We start from the raw sequence: 15834 nt of genomic DNA on the forward strand, positions 1-15834 counted from the left end.
AATTGCATGCACTTTTACGTCCCAGGGGTTGATTAAAACTAATCATACAGAAATTAAATATACATTAACCATTTTAATATTTATGTGATTTATATACATATTTACATAACAATTTTGAAATGTGACAGTACATTCAGAAAGAAAATGATAGCTAAATATGTAAAACTATTATTTAATTGTGTTTTTCAGATACATAATATATTAACTTTTGCATTTGGCTTAGACAAATACAAAGGCAGCCTTTTTATTCTTTAACATGTAATTTCCACTACTGTGATAGTTCACCACAGAATGATATCAAGCATGAATAACACCTATTTTAAGATGAGTGTAACGTTGCTGGAAGAGACTAGGCGAATGAGGCTCTAGATGCAGTAATTTATTTAGAATCCGTGGAGATACAATCAACTCCAGAGAAAGCAGGAACACAGACAAGGGTGAAAAAACAACCATTACACATTTAACAACCGACAAACTACAGAGGAAACACAAAGACTATTTATACACAGAGCAGGGGGAAGGTCTAATTAGAAACCGTGGAAACTAACAAGGAGTGGGTGTGGTCAAATGATTGTCCATAGAAACAAACAAGGGAGCAGAGTGGCAGGGAGACAGTCAACAAAGGGAGACAAAAACTACAAAATAAGAGTCCTCAAACACAGACACAGACCCCCCCCCCCCCAACAACACAAAAAAAACAGTCCAGGGGGCGGTGGGGGGACCAGGAGACTGAGGCAGAACCGGTTGGGCAACAGCCCTCCAGAGCAGGGCCGGAGGCGGCGCAGGAAGCTCAGGAACCCTCCAGGGCAGAGCAGGAGGCGGAGTAGCCCTCTGAGGCAGAGCAGGAGGCTTAGAAGCCCTCCAGGGCGGATCAGGGGGCGGAGCAGCCCACTGGCGCAGAGCAAGGGGCTTAGGAGCCCTCCAGGGCGGAGCCGGAAGCGGAGCAACCCTCCGGGGCGGAGCAGAAGGCTTAGGAGCCCTCCGGGGCAGAGCAAGAGGCTTAGAAGCCCCCCAGGGCGGAGCAGGGGGCGGAGCAGCCCACTGGCGCAGAGCAAGGGGCTTAGGAGCCGGAAGCGGAGCAGCCCTCCGGGGCGGAGCAGGAGGCTTAGGAGCCCTCCGGGGCGGAGCAGAAGGCTTAGAAGCCCTCCTGGGCGGAGCAGGAGGCGGAGCGACCTTCCGGGGCTGAACAGGAACCCACGTTATGGTCTGGGACCTGGGGAAGCAAGGACAGAGGAGGCAGATAGAATAAGGAGAGAAGCAGAGAGTTTAGAGGGAATCGCCACCTCCAAAGGAGGATCTACAGCCCATGCTGACACCTCCGGAGGCATTGGCGCCACTTCTCCCACCAAGGGGAGCTCTGGAGCAGACTTGGAACCAGACAGAGACTCAGCAAGGGCCTCCATGGTCGTAACAGGACAGACAGGAGTCTCAGGAACGGCCTCCTTAGCCGTGACAGGGCAGACGGGAATCTCAGGAACGACCTCCCTAGTCTTTACAGGGCAGACAGGAGTCTCAGGAACGGCCTCCACAGCCGTGACAGGACAGATAGGAATCTCAGGATCGACCTCCTTAGTCGTAACAGAACAGACAGGGCTCTCAGGAATGGCCTCCATTGCCATTACAGGACAGACGGGAAACTCAGAAATGGCCTCCTTGGCTGGAACAGAGCAGACAGGGATTCTTGGTGGTGCAGGCAGAGAAGTAACACTGACAGTGTTTGAACGGACCGTAGGCTCACAAATGGACGTCACCCCTTCTGTTGGATCTGTAAAGGGAGCTGCCCCTTCAGGGAGTTCCGCCGTGAACGCCGCCTCGATAAGAGGTGTTGGCGCAGTGGATTCGTGGACAGGCAAGGCCCTTGAAGAGCAATGTACAGCCCACACACTTAAAAGAGCAATGGCCATAATGCTTGAGGGTGTGAGGCTAAGAAGCGTCAGGTCTAGACGCTCGGGTGTGATCTCGCTTGAGCTTGAAGGGATGACTGTGACCTGACTTGGCGTGGTTGATACAGCTGTGACTTGACTAGGCATTGAATGGGCGGCTGTAACGTGACTTGGTCCTGCTGATTCAGTTGGGACATGGCTTGATTTAACCTTACTGAAACAGCTGAGGCTTGACTTTACTAAAACAGATGTGGTTTGGCCTGACTTAACTAAAAGAGCTGCGGCTTGACTTGACCTTGCTGGAGCAGCTGCAATAGGGTATGATTCAGAAGGCACTGTTATGTCTTGATGTGACTCTGAAAGTACTACAGTAACTTGCTTAGAATTTGAAAGGGTTGGATTGTCTTGGCTCGACTGAGGGTGTACTGTTATTTCTTGTTTTGCCTCAGGATGTAAGGCGGTGTCTTGGCTAGACTCAGGATATAAAGCAGAAACTTGACCTGACTCAGAAAGTGACTCGGGACCCTGATTTGGTTCAGGAAGTGAAGCTGGGTCTAGGATAGACTCTAGTGCTGCATGACTTGACTCTGGAAGTGCTGTATGGTTTGACTTAGGAAGTGCTGCATGACTTGACTCTGAAGGAACAGCTGCAACTGAACTTAGCCTTGAAAGAACTCCTTTGACTTGACTTGGTACAGGGACCTCGGCTGAGAAATGATGTGACTTTGCAGGAGCAGCAGCTGTGACGTGACTTGACTTAACAGGAACAGCAGCGATGACGTGACTTGACTTAACAGGAACAGCAGCTGTGACGGGACTTGACTTAACAGGTTGTGGTATGGCTGACCTGACATGAGCGAGCGCTGACTCAGCTGATGTGGCAGTAGCAGGTACTGGCTTGGCTGATGGAGCGTTAGCAGGTGCTGGTTTGGCTGACGTTGATAATAAGAGACCAGCTATTCGTGCTGACAGCAGTGGTGGATCCTCCAAGCTGGACATTAGCCTCTGATGAGCCACGAAAATGTATGGGTGTGATGCTGCAGCTACCATTTCATTAACAATCTCGGCATGGCGGTCATCTTGGGTGCAGGCTTTGGCGTGGTGGCGGCCATCTTTGCGACAGACTCTGGCGTGGCGGCCATCTTAGTAGCAGGCTCTGGCGTGGCGGCCATCTTTGCAGCAGGCTCTGGCGTGGCGGCCATCTTTGCAGCAGGTTCTGGCGTGGCGGCCATCTTTGCAGCAGGCTCTGGTGTGGCGGCCATCTTTGTGCTGTAGCTCTGGGAGGAGGTCATCTTATGGACCGGCTCAACCTCACTTACGGTGAATGGAGATTTGCAACATGACATGACAAAATCAATGAATTGTGCGAGTGTCCAACTGGGGTCCTATTCAGGTAGGTTGTAACTGATCTCAGGGTCGAGTCCACTCCAGAAACATTCCTTCAGTGTGATCTCATCACACGGTGCCAGATGACAGTATGTGATAAACTCCTCCACATAGTACTCAATGAGACGGCCATTCTGAAAAATGGAGCATAGCAATCTTACTGGGTTAGAAAACCTTCCTGCTAGATCCATAATGGTCGGTTGTTCTGTAACGTTGCTGGAAGAGACTAGGCGAATGAGGATCTAGATGCAGTAGTTTATTTAGAATCCGTGAAGATACAATCAACTCCAGAGAATGCAGGAACACAGACAGGGGTGAAAAACAACCATTACACATTTAACAACCGACAAACTACAGAGGAAACACAAAGACTATTTATACACAGAGCAGGGGGAAGGTCTAATTAGAAACCGTGGAAACTAACAAGGAGTGGGTGTGGTCAAATTAGTGTCCATAGAAACAAACAAGGGAGCAGAGTGGCAGGGAGACAGTCAACAAAGGGAGACAAAAACTACAAAATAAGAGTCCTCAAACACAGACACAGACCAGACTTGTGAAAATGAGGTGGAAATAGCATTTGTTGATTCAGAGAAAAAAAAGACAGGATTCTCCAATGATGCATGTATACACTGATGGAAGGAAGTGCATTTTGTACAAGGTACCACAGTTGAAGAAATATTCAAATCATCTTGTTACCTTAAGGCTAGAATACACTACACAATTTTTGCCCCAGTTTTATGCAGATTTACTGCCTGGAGAAGTTGGCGCTAGTTGCAAAAAGTCAGAACCAGTCTGAAAATTTGAGTTGACAAATTTTATAGAAAATCACATAGACTATGATTCTGTCCAGTTGGAGGATATCAAACATGTTTGATATTTTCAGCTGATTTTAGCTGTGGGTGAGTTTGTTGTGATCAGAAAACAACTTTAAAGTCTAGTAGTGTTTGATCCTCAGTCGTTTAGAGTGTGATGGTCAGTTTTTCCCTGTGACTATTACAAAGTCATGTTCAAAAATCTGTTCAGATTTAACTTTTAACTGTAGTGCACCCGATGAGAAGCTGGTAATTTTCCAAAGAGATGTTATTTATTAAACGATAATAATAATAATAAAAGTTTTATTTCACTATAACTTTATATATTTAGTTTAAAATTTATTAGATGTAAGATTTCATGATCAATTACAGGCAGTTTCTTAATTTTTCTTTTTCTTTTACATGCAATACCATATGCTTGTCAATATGATTTTTTGTCAGTTTCTGTTAGTCCCACCCACAATGTTATGTTTAAAGACATAATAGTAAAATGTGCATGTTTGTGGAGTTGAATTTGATAATAATGAAACAAATATTAATCAGTCAACTCTTTAAAAAAAAACATATTGGATATCCCAAATGAAACTAAGTCTTAGCAATGAATCCAGAATGTCTATAAATGAAACCAGAGCCCTGGGTGATGGACTTTATAGATCAGAAACGTATGATCCAAGCAAGTTTAAAGCATCATATTAGTATTGGTACAGTGTTTTATTTGCTAAATAGATTCGTCTTTTGTAGAAAGAACACAAACATTGTACTGTTTTCCAGAACAAACTGCATATTTGCTGCTACGCAAATTTCCATCATCCTCTATGTTTATTCTCCTTTGAACATGAATTGACAGAGATACTTGATTATGAAATCATCTGCAAAGCCCCATTTTCTCAGATAGAGGTAATGCTTTACAATAAACTTCCTTTAGTTAACATTAATGTTTGTTAACGTTAGTTAACGAAAATACAGCTGTTCATATTTTTGTTAGCTCACAAATGTTAACGGCTACAACTTTTAATATTAATGATTAGTAAATGTTGAAAAAAACATTAAAGCTTCTCAATGTATTCAAGCTGTGTGTAACCAGTGGTGCCAATTATTTCATTACCGTCTGGACAGCTCGTCACCAGCCGCAGCCCTCGCAGTTTTGCATGCTGTAGCGCACAGTGATGGGTTTTTGTTTCCTCAATTAGTCAACACAATTAATCCGCCTAATACAAGCTTGTGGTTTTCTTATCTCAGAAAAGACAAGTCTGGGTCAAATTTAACCCCTAAATCAAGTCTAAGTCTTACTTAAGATTTTTGCATTGCATGTACATTAATTTGTCCAAAACGTTATAACCATTAAACATCAAATGTTATTTGACTGGTCTTCTGAATGAGAAACCTTTTGCATCAATACACTGTGAAACCCAATAGTTTACTTAGACATAGTTAGTTATCTTTACTTAGTTGCTATACTTACTAGGTTTTATTAAGTTACAGCTACTTTCAAGGCAAGTAAAACAATTTACTTACAGCTTAGAGTAAAGCTTACTTAAAATATTCAAGTAGCCACAAAGGAACCAACAACAGAAGAAGAAGAAAAGAAAGGTTTTTGAGGTGGGGCAATTCTTAATAGACTTTTGCAGTCATCTTGAATGTTGAACTTTCAATACAACTGAAATATTTCAGAGAACATCACATAAGCTGACTCCATAAATTGGTTGATTTAAAAAAATAATAATAATTAAACTTACCATTATAGTGATTAGTGTTTCCTTTGGTTGGGCACTTGGAACTTTCTTTCTATTGATGCAGACATGCATGATTAAATCAGAGTTAATAGATTTAAAGGAAACTAAACTAATAAGTAGATGTGTTTTCTAATTAAATCATTAAATGTAATTATATATCTCACTAGTTGTATTTTGCATGTTTACTAGTGATTCTTCACTAATTTATTGTACTTTATAAACACCTTGAGAAACTTTTAATTGGGTTGATACAGTCCTTCAATATTTGCGGTAATATGCTCGAGTCAGACACAGACTTTATCACTCAGCACGCGAATCACAACAATGGTAACAATTCACTTTTGTTTATTTGTATTAATTGTAACAACAGCCATTTTATTTGCTCTTTTTGTTGTGCTACTGACACAAGACAGCAAATAAAATTGGCAAATAAAAACAACAACAGTAAAACAAAGCAATTGCATAATTTATTCATGCCGCAATGCACTCTGGGAGTCAGTGAGTAGCTATAACTGCAAATTGATATTACAAAACATTTTAAGTTAAATGAACTGAACTTTGTAATTAATATGACTAAACATTTTAAGGTAAATAAACTGATTTTTTAAGTTCACATTATTTAAATTGTTTAGGGCAACTAACTTATCAACTTATCCGGGTTTAGTGTGTATACAAATGTGAGGAACATGGGAAATTTATCGTAAAGAAATTAAAAATACTGTAATTACAGTATATGTTAAGGTTTTCAACTTCAATATTTAGACATTTCTTAGCACCAAACACTATCACTAACGATACATTTTCTATATATATTTTATATAGAATTTTAAACTACAGTTTTGAAACCAACACAACTTTAATCACTCCCTTGGCTCATAATTAGTTCACAAGCAAGAGATGATTAATAGTAATAGTAATAGTAATAGTAATAGTAATAGTAATTTTCTTACTTGCTCCACCTCTTACACATAGCAAAATACGGTCAGTAATGCCTTTACTAATGCAATCTTTGAATCTGTGGCCATAGAATATCTCACATTGCTTGACAGAGCCCTGTGTTGCTATTATGTACAGATGTGCATGTGAAACAAATGTGTGTGTCAGCATAGAGCACATGAATTTCTAGAATTTTCCTCTGGGCATTACTGCAGTGTCTATTCATCTATGAATGTAAGATGTGGAAACTAAGCTGATACATATGAATGCTGAGATACAGGTGTGTGTTTGGTGTGCGTGTGTGTGTGGTGTAATGTATGTTTAAATCAAAGTTCTCTGACAGGACCTCCATGTATCTCTCCTCCCCAGCGCCTATTCTGATGTGAACATGAGCCAGCTCTAGCACTTCCTCACATCTCATTGGTTGTGATATTATTCTTGGGCTCATGGAGCCACCAAAGGTATAATTTATTGTCTGTTCAGCAGGCAAATTTTGCAAGCCTGGCAATTTCATTTGCTGAATAAATATCATTATTAAAATTTTTCCACTTTCTCTTTTTGCCTGTGCTATAACATATTTCTGTGATTCATATCCCAGTTGTGGTAGTGTGTGAAAAATCTTTTAATTATCATTAAAAATCTATGTACTTTGAATAAGTGGACTAGGGGACTGAATAAAATTAAATATAATGTTATTTTAGGAACTTTCTAATGTAGGCCCATGCAAAATAAATGAACATTTATTATTTCACAAAAAAAAAAAAAAAAATCTGAAACAGAAGGTGGGCCACAAAAAGCCAAACTTCTGGCCATATACAATTTTTCATCTCGTTCTAAGTGTAAAACAAGGAAACCAGCAGCCAGTTTCATAGGCTATGTTCAGAATCACATACAGTATAACCATACTACAGTGTTGTTTCTGTATTACGTATATGTTTTGTATTTTATACAGTATATATTGTACACAGAATGCAAAGTCTTTGTAGGGGAAGATCCACTACATTTGCCAAAATGTGCAGTATACAATAGAGAGTAAAAAAAAATAAATAAAAAAAATAAAAATAAAACACACATCATTATTATTATTATTGTTGTTGTTGTTGTTGTTGTTTTCTTCACTAATCATTATTTGGTTACACTTAACATGTCGCAAAATACAAATTTGTTAACATAAACTTGCTTCATATACTACTGGATATTAAATATATATACATACACTGTGCTGTACGCAACACATTAATATTTCATTTCAAACTATAAAATCTAAAAATTAGCACTAGCTAGCACTACTACATTGTTTGTCACTGTGTGTGTATAAAAACAAAGGCCTTTGACCTTTGATAAATATTCTCAGATCTGTAGAAAAATCCTAATTATTTATATTAAGCGTTCATAGATTTGTCCGCCATTGACAGTCATAAAAGGTATTATAAAATTATATGTAGATGATTATAAAGGGAGTTATGAAGTGTTCCAATAAATGAAAGTCGTTTGAGAGACAAATTAATTGGCATGATGCCAGTGGAAAGTCTGTCCTCATCTTCCTCCAGATCCAGCAATTCCAGTGAGAACGTAAGCTGCTGTCAAATCACTGAACGCTTGCCAGCGGCAAGCTAGTTTTATGGAGGCATCACCCACTTACTTTCTGAATGACATTTAGGTAAGGGATAGTTTTGTTTATCATCTGTTGATGAGCTTGACATAGATTTTAAGGATGAATGTGGATTTTAAGGATGTGTCTTGACACTGCTAAAGTAATTAATTAAAGCATAGCCTAATTTTTATTATATGTAAAGCTTAACTAGTACTGTAGAATTGTGTGCTTCACTGTCTGCAGGTAACTAGAGAGACTAAGAGCCTTTATAGCCAAGGGACGACCACAATTTTTCTCAAGTGACCAAAGAACTTTCTCAAATTACAAAGAACATGATTATCTCTTGCACAGTGAAACACCAGCAGAATCTCATTTGAGCTTGCTTTTATTTGTTAGAAGGATACTGATTACAGTCTAATACGAGTGTTTGAGTTTACAATGATAGTTTACTGCCGTCCTATATGACTAACATTTGTAGGACAACAGCATCCAAGACTATCATTACTTAAATAAAATAAGAGGGTAAATGAAAACATTCTTTAGAGAAAGCCTTATTGCGTTTCCTCCTTTTTATTCATGGCTCATAAAAAAAGGGAGGGAAAAATTCTGCTGCTTCAAGAGAAAATTGTTAGTTGCATGCAATTTATTCAAGGATGCAAGGCTAAAGGAATGTGACATCCTGCATTATAAGGTATTCATTAAACAGCAATGCCTTTAATTCCATTTTCAATTGAAAATAAGAATACCAATCATGGCGCGATGGAAGACAAAGTGGATGTTGTTTTGCTACGAATCAGGCGATAGTAATCACTCCGCCATTGCTTTTCGACACAAATGGCCCACAATGACAATGACTAAGACAGTCAAAGTTACAATGAATAATGTCTCTATTATTCTACAGAGGGAAAAAAAAAAGCTTTATGGCACTTATATGGCAGACCTTAAGTAAGCATCACAAGGACAATTTTCATTTTAAAGTACGTTTTATGAATAGAGCACACTTAATCTTTCATTTAAAAAAAAAAATCATTATAGCCATTGTATTTCCTGTATTTATAGAGGAAATGACTGGATATGTTATATGAACTGTTATCTAACATAAAATGAACATGAATAAAAATAAGGTATTTTCAGTGTGTGACACTTAATAGAATATTATCTGAAATGCATCCATCCATCAATCAATGAATCAGTGGGAAGTGCCTCATCAGATACTGCTTGCACAAACAACTTTATGCGTAACAAATATGTTAACCCAGCAGTTGGGGCATGAACTTATAGATTTTTAAACTTCAAGGGAAGCAATGGCTTCAACAAGCAAACTGGATAGTATAGCATGTACAAGGAACTAGAGGAAGCTCTTTAAGAATGTATCTTGTTAAAACAGGAACTGGACTGGACCCTATTTTACAAGCAAGAAAAAAGCTGAAACAGACTTGCCTAAATTTGGATTATCCACATTACTTTGTAAAACCCAATAGTTTTACTTAGACATAGTTAGTTATCTTTACTTAGTTGCTATACTTACTAGGTTTTTATTAACTTACAGCTACTTTCAAAAACAATTTACTTACAGCTTAGAGTAAAGCTTACTTAAAATATTCAAGTAGCCAAAAAAAAAAAAAAAAAAGATCCAACAACATTAATAAACCAGTGAGAGGCAGCAGTGCACTAATATGTTTGAAGAAGAAGAAAAGAAAGGTTTTTGAGGTAGGGCAATTCTTAATAGACTTTTGCAGTTATCTTTCTTTCACTAGTTTCCCAAAGTCATCTTGAATGTTGAACTTTCAATACAGCTGAAATATTTGAGAAAACATCACATAAGCTGACTTCATAAATTGGTTGATTTAAAAAAATAAAATAAAATAACTTACCATTATAGTGATTAGTGTTCCCTTTGGTTGGGCACTTGGAACTTTGTTTATTTTGTTATAACTTTCTGTCTATTGATGCAGAAATGTCTCATGACGTGAGTTCTTTGATTTCAATGAAAGAAAGATAAAGTGGATTGCTTCTAAAAAGTGATTTATCTTCTAATTAAATCATTAGATATATTTATATATCTCATTAGTTGTATTTTGCATGTTTACTAATGAACCTTTATCTATTTAATGTGCTTTATAAACACCTTGAGAAATTTTTAATTGGGTTGATACAGTTCTTTAATATTTGCGATAATATGCTTGAGTCACACACAGATTTTAACATTCAGCACGCGAATCACAACAATGGTAACAACAACCATAACAAAGTTATTTTTATTAACTGTAACAACAACCATTTTATTTGCTCTTTTTGTTGTGCTACTGACACAAGACAGCAAATAAAATTGGCAAATAAAAACAACAACAGTAAAACAAAGCAACTGCATAATTTATTCATGCCGCAATGCACTCTGGGAGTCAGTGAGTAGCTATACTAACTGCAAATTGATATTACAAAACATTTTAAGTTAAATGAACTGAACTTTGTAATTAATATGACTAAACATTTTTTAGGTAAATAAAATTATTTCACATAGTTCACATTACTTATTTTTTTTAGTACAACCAGTTTCCTCATGTTTTTTAAGTAAATTCAACTTATCTGGGTGTACTTAAAGTCTTAAATTCACCTGTTTCAAGGGAAACCCTCACTAACACAGAAGCGGCCTACAAATTCCACACAGAAAGACCTCATGTAATTTCTAAGTCGTAACTTCTGTATGTTGTATATGCTTAGCATATTGGTTGTTTCTTAGTACATTTACAGCACATACTAAATGCCTTATTTTGCACCCGCGTAACGTTCTAATGGGCTATTCTAGATCCCTTAACCCTACTCCATGCAACATAACTACTACATAAATTGTCTTACTGACTATCAATAAGCAGTAATTAGGAGTTTATTTAAGGAAAACTCTTAATTGTGAATATATGTTCCCTAATCTAAAGTGGTACCCACTTGGCTGATAATTAAGGTTGAGCTATGGGAAACTGGTCCTAGACCAGTATTTACAGCCTGATTTATTCCAGTGCCACAATCAGAGGCAGTAGCAGTGGACTGAGATAATTCTGCCACAAATTCTCCATGAGCGAGGTCATAAATCAAATGTTATCATGCTTATGTTGGATGCATGAAAGGAGAATACTCATAATTCATGTAAATTAATAGACTGATTTGCAAGATCATGCTCAATTACTAATGTTGATGAGGGATTTTTTTATTTTTTTTTTGCATGTCTGTTGGCTGCAGATACAGTCAAAGAAATCTGCTCTGTCAATAAATGCTATTACAGTTTCAACTGAGAGCACTCTTACTTTGTTTGAGAGTGCTTAGGATGCTCAAGCACCCCTTTAGAACCAGCCTTGCCGTGAAGGGACATTAGCAGTAGGATGAGCAAGGGTTCTGCTGCCTACCAGTCCTCCTGGGAAACTACTGTACAACGTGATGGTGTGTTTAAGCAATTTTGTTTACGTGATTGACACATTTTTAAGTGACTGACATTTTATAATTTTGATTCCGTCACAGAACATGATGGGAAATCTAGTTTTGATAAACGCTTATCACCTTATAAACTGGCTAAATTAGTAATATTTTAAGGTTTATTCTTACACTGTAAAAAATGCTGGGATAAAAACAACCCAAGCTGGGTTACATATGGACAAATCCCAGCGATTGTTTGTTTGTTTGTTTGTTTGTTTTCTTCCAGCAGCTGGGTTAAATGTTTGACCAACCTGCTGGGGTAGTTTCATTTAACTCAACTATTATTCAAAGATGACTATATTTATTGCTTAAAATGAACTCAAAATAGTTTGGAAATTAGCATTTATTAATAAGTAAAAGAACTAATAATTAAATTATAAACATTTATAGAAATGCTTATTAATAAATGTTCACCTTTTGATTGTTACTGATGTCTCTATAAAAAAATAACAATACTAAGAATACATTTTCAACATATTTGGGGTTAATTTTAAGCCATATAGTAATTTTGAACAAAAAGAGTTAAATAAAACTGCCCTGTCCAGGATACATTTTTATTAATTTCAGCCAGGCATTGGCCACAGAAGCAACCAAGTCGTCGCCTTTGTAAATACGATTAATACGATTAATCTCACTTGTTTGACACATTTCTATTTCTATCTTGTTTGGGGTTTGACAAAAAGTTTTTATGCCACAATGATGGTTGCTCTATTCATAAGTTCTCACTGCAGGGTATTACCAGCGTGTTAAGTGCAGAGTAGTACTGAAGTGCCACTTCAGACCGACGTGCCACTCCAGGGCAAAATTGCTAAATTTTTCCACACTATCAGTTAAGCACCTTCAGAAAAGGCCGCTAGATGAATAAGCCTGCCATCTGCCAGCCAGACAACCAACACTTGCTAATTGCACTACTGTTCACCAGTATGTTCACTACAATTATGCAATCAGTACATCATCACAGCAAACAAACAGCACTAGGGATTTCAGATCACCAAATCCTCCCAAACTGTTGCTTTTTTTAGATCATGCTGCCAGGCTTGGTTTAAAAAGTGGGAATGTTATACAGAATTTGTGTTCTGGCTTTAAAATAGATAACTATTTATCTATTTGAATTTACAATATACTCAGTATAAAATAAAGATGGTGAGTGTACTTTAAAAGATGGAGGTCAAAAGAGTGAAACCGTTGTACAAATAAAGAGAATGATTGTAAGGCAAAAATAATTTACAGTAGTAAAACATTTTTATTTTAAGCAATTCACATTGAATAGCAAAAAGAACAGTCATACTAGCGCTAAGTGCTGTTTCAAGGGAAATGGTGATAGTTCATAGTTCCTTATGGGGCTTGAATCAGCAACATTCAGATCATCCTGTTGGATTTTATTGTGTGATAATTACTGGCTGACTGTGCATTGTTCTGCTTGTTCTGCCCAACTGCTTACCAAATAGGTATATAAATATGTGGACATGAAATATTGATTTGAGTTAAAACTATTTTCTAATTTTACTTGTATATTATCTTAAAGCTTCCACTAAAAACAACAACAACAAAACTAGTCTGTTACAACCTACAAAACAATCTGCAAAGCAAAAAGCTGAAATCTGCTGCAGTATTACAGTAATGTCAATACTTAAGTATTACTATATACTTCATTTTCACTAAAGCCGATAATAGACGCAAGAGAGAGAGACACAAGTCTGAAGAGTGGTACCAGAGACCTCATATAAAACATTGCAATTATAGGAATTATCTGATGCTCTGATCGACCAATTAGAAACAAGTATTTCAGGTAGCTCTGTAATAATAAGGCAAACATTAACAATTGCACTGAATATCAGCACAAAGATAATTACATTTCTGCTGCTATTTTTTACACCAGCACAACTTCAGTTATCATAATGTGTAAAACATAATTCTGGCTAAAAGAGCATAGTCGATTAACCTAATGTCTGAGTGTGAGTTACCAAACCGAGAAGAGATGTACATTTTTTATGTCTGTAATTATCATATTTCTTGTAAGACATACCAACAATAATTCACAGTAGAGCACTAAAACGAATGCTGGTGACTCTCATTTCAAAGGTTTTCTTAACAAATTAAAAAAGAGAACCACTTCAACTTTATTTCAAAGGACTGTACAATAAATTACTTCCTGTGCTTGTCTGCATTATTTCTGTGGTCAGTGGAGTTTATTTTTTGCCTGTATAAATTACCTCGCCGCCTAGTCTGAGCAACGACCTTGCAGCCAAAGCAAATGCGCTCTCACCTCTGTGCCTCATTTACTTCAGCAGAGGTTTCAATAAGCACATCTCTTTGATTTTGTTTCCCAGCTCAAAATAACCAAAGCAATAAATGAACGAGAATGTTCAAATGCAAAATTTTAATCAGACACATTCTGATATATTGTTGACTCAAAATGAGATAAAGATGTACAGAGCCCAGTCATGGGTCATGGCTTCTATTCCACAGAACTTTTTTCTCTGTTAGTGTTCTGTTAATGGAAGGGAAATGAAGCAGGCATCTTAAAACCAGAAGGTTTCAGTGCTTGTCTTGAGTGGTAACCATTATATGCAGCTCAATATATGATGACAGTTTGTAATAACCACTCCTGTTAACATACTAAACTCAAATATTCTAAGGCTATATTCTAAGCCTTCTATAAACTTCTAGTGAAATATATAACTAAATGTAGATCATTATTTGCTAAAAAAGCTTTCAAATCTTAAATTTTATCATGCCAAGTCTGACATCATTTTTACCATGCATCAGTCAAGAATGCGTCAAAACTATTCCTTTAAGAATACTCATGTCCTTTTTTTTCACAAAACACAAGCAATTTTTTTGAAAGAGCAGTTGTCATTAGATATGGAATTAAGTCACTAAACGTTTGTTGACATGCATAATTTTACACAAATTATGCTTAATAACCTCACAGTTTGCAAGGTCACACACACACACACACACACACACACACACACACACACACACACACACACACACACACACACACACACACACACACACACACACAACAATCGGCACATTTTTACCCTGATTTCTCTTAGCATAAAAATAATTTTAGCAGCATTACGGCAGTTTGCACATGTCTGTTCGTGTGTTGATGTCAAAACCAAAGAATTTCTCATTTCTAAATTTTTTATTTTTTTTCATAATTAACACATTCAGTGTATTTCTTTATCTGTGAAGACTTTTCTTTCTTTACCCTCCAAACCCCCTTGTTAATACTGTTAACTTATGCTTCACCTTGAATGTTTTTTTTCCCCTCTTAGACTGATCTTTATATTTACATCAGGAGTACATGGGCGGGTTGAAAACACGCTCCAATCCCCACAGCTAAGCAGAGAAACCAGCTGACCTTCTGTCTCATCTATAAACAAACCGCTCTTGTCTTCCCTTAAGGCACAAGCAGAAGCCAGGATAGATGTCTCTTGAAAAGGACATCCTATATCTACTGTGTCAGTGTGGAAAGGTGAAGCAGCAGTATCTAGCTGACTTGTCTGTGTGGCTCCCATTTCTCACCTTTCAGCATTCATGTTGACACATTACCCCTTCAGCTGCATGGTTCGCAAATCAGTACATTACTGCGTTTATTTCAAACTGGTCTACTTTATATCAGTTTATTGACATCAAAAATTGCAAAAATTAAAGATACATAATGCACAATAATAAATAATACATATTTAACAGATCTAAATTTAAATATATGATAGTAGATTGTTAGAGAAAATACTTTAGGTTAACAATTTACATTAGGCCTGTCAATATGAAAAATGCTTTATATCTCCTAGACTGTTTATGTGAGTAATTATGCATAATATAATGTATTTATATTATATTTACATATTCATATATTTATTCATAGTTATACACTATGAAAAGGGAAAATGATTAGCTGTTACAAAATTAGAAGCTCATTTAGGCTGCCTAAATGTTAAAAAAAAATACTTTTGCTGGTGTAACCTTTTGTACACAGGTCAATTTAATCATGTTACATAATATTTTGA

At 37.1% G+C, this 15834-nt stretch overlaps 1 protein-coding gene across 1 annotated transcript in view; it reads right to left on the bottom strand.

The window, feature by feature from the left end:
- The window catches only part of tafa5a (TAFA chemokine like family member 5a), a 55632-nt gene that overhangs the window by 38390 nt on the left and 1408 nt on the right, over positions 1-15834 (bottom strand). The window lies entirely within an intron of this gene.

The sequence above is a fragment of the Garra rufa genome, chromosome 4 (assembly GCF_049309525.1).
Source record: "Garra rufa chromosome 4, GarRuf1.0, whole genome shotgun sequence".
Taxonomy (NCBI): Eukaryota; Metazoa; Chordata; class Actinopteri; order Cypriniformes; family Cyprinidae; genus Garra; species Garra rufa.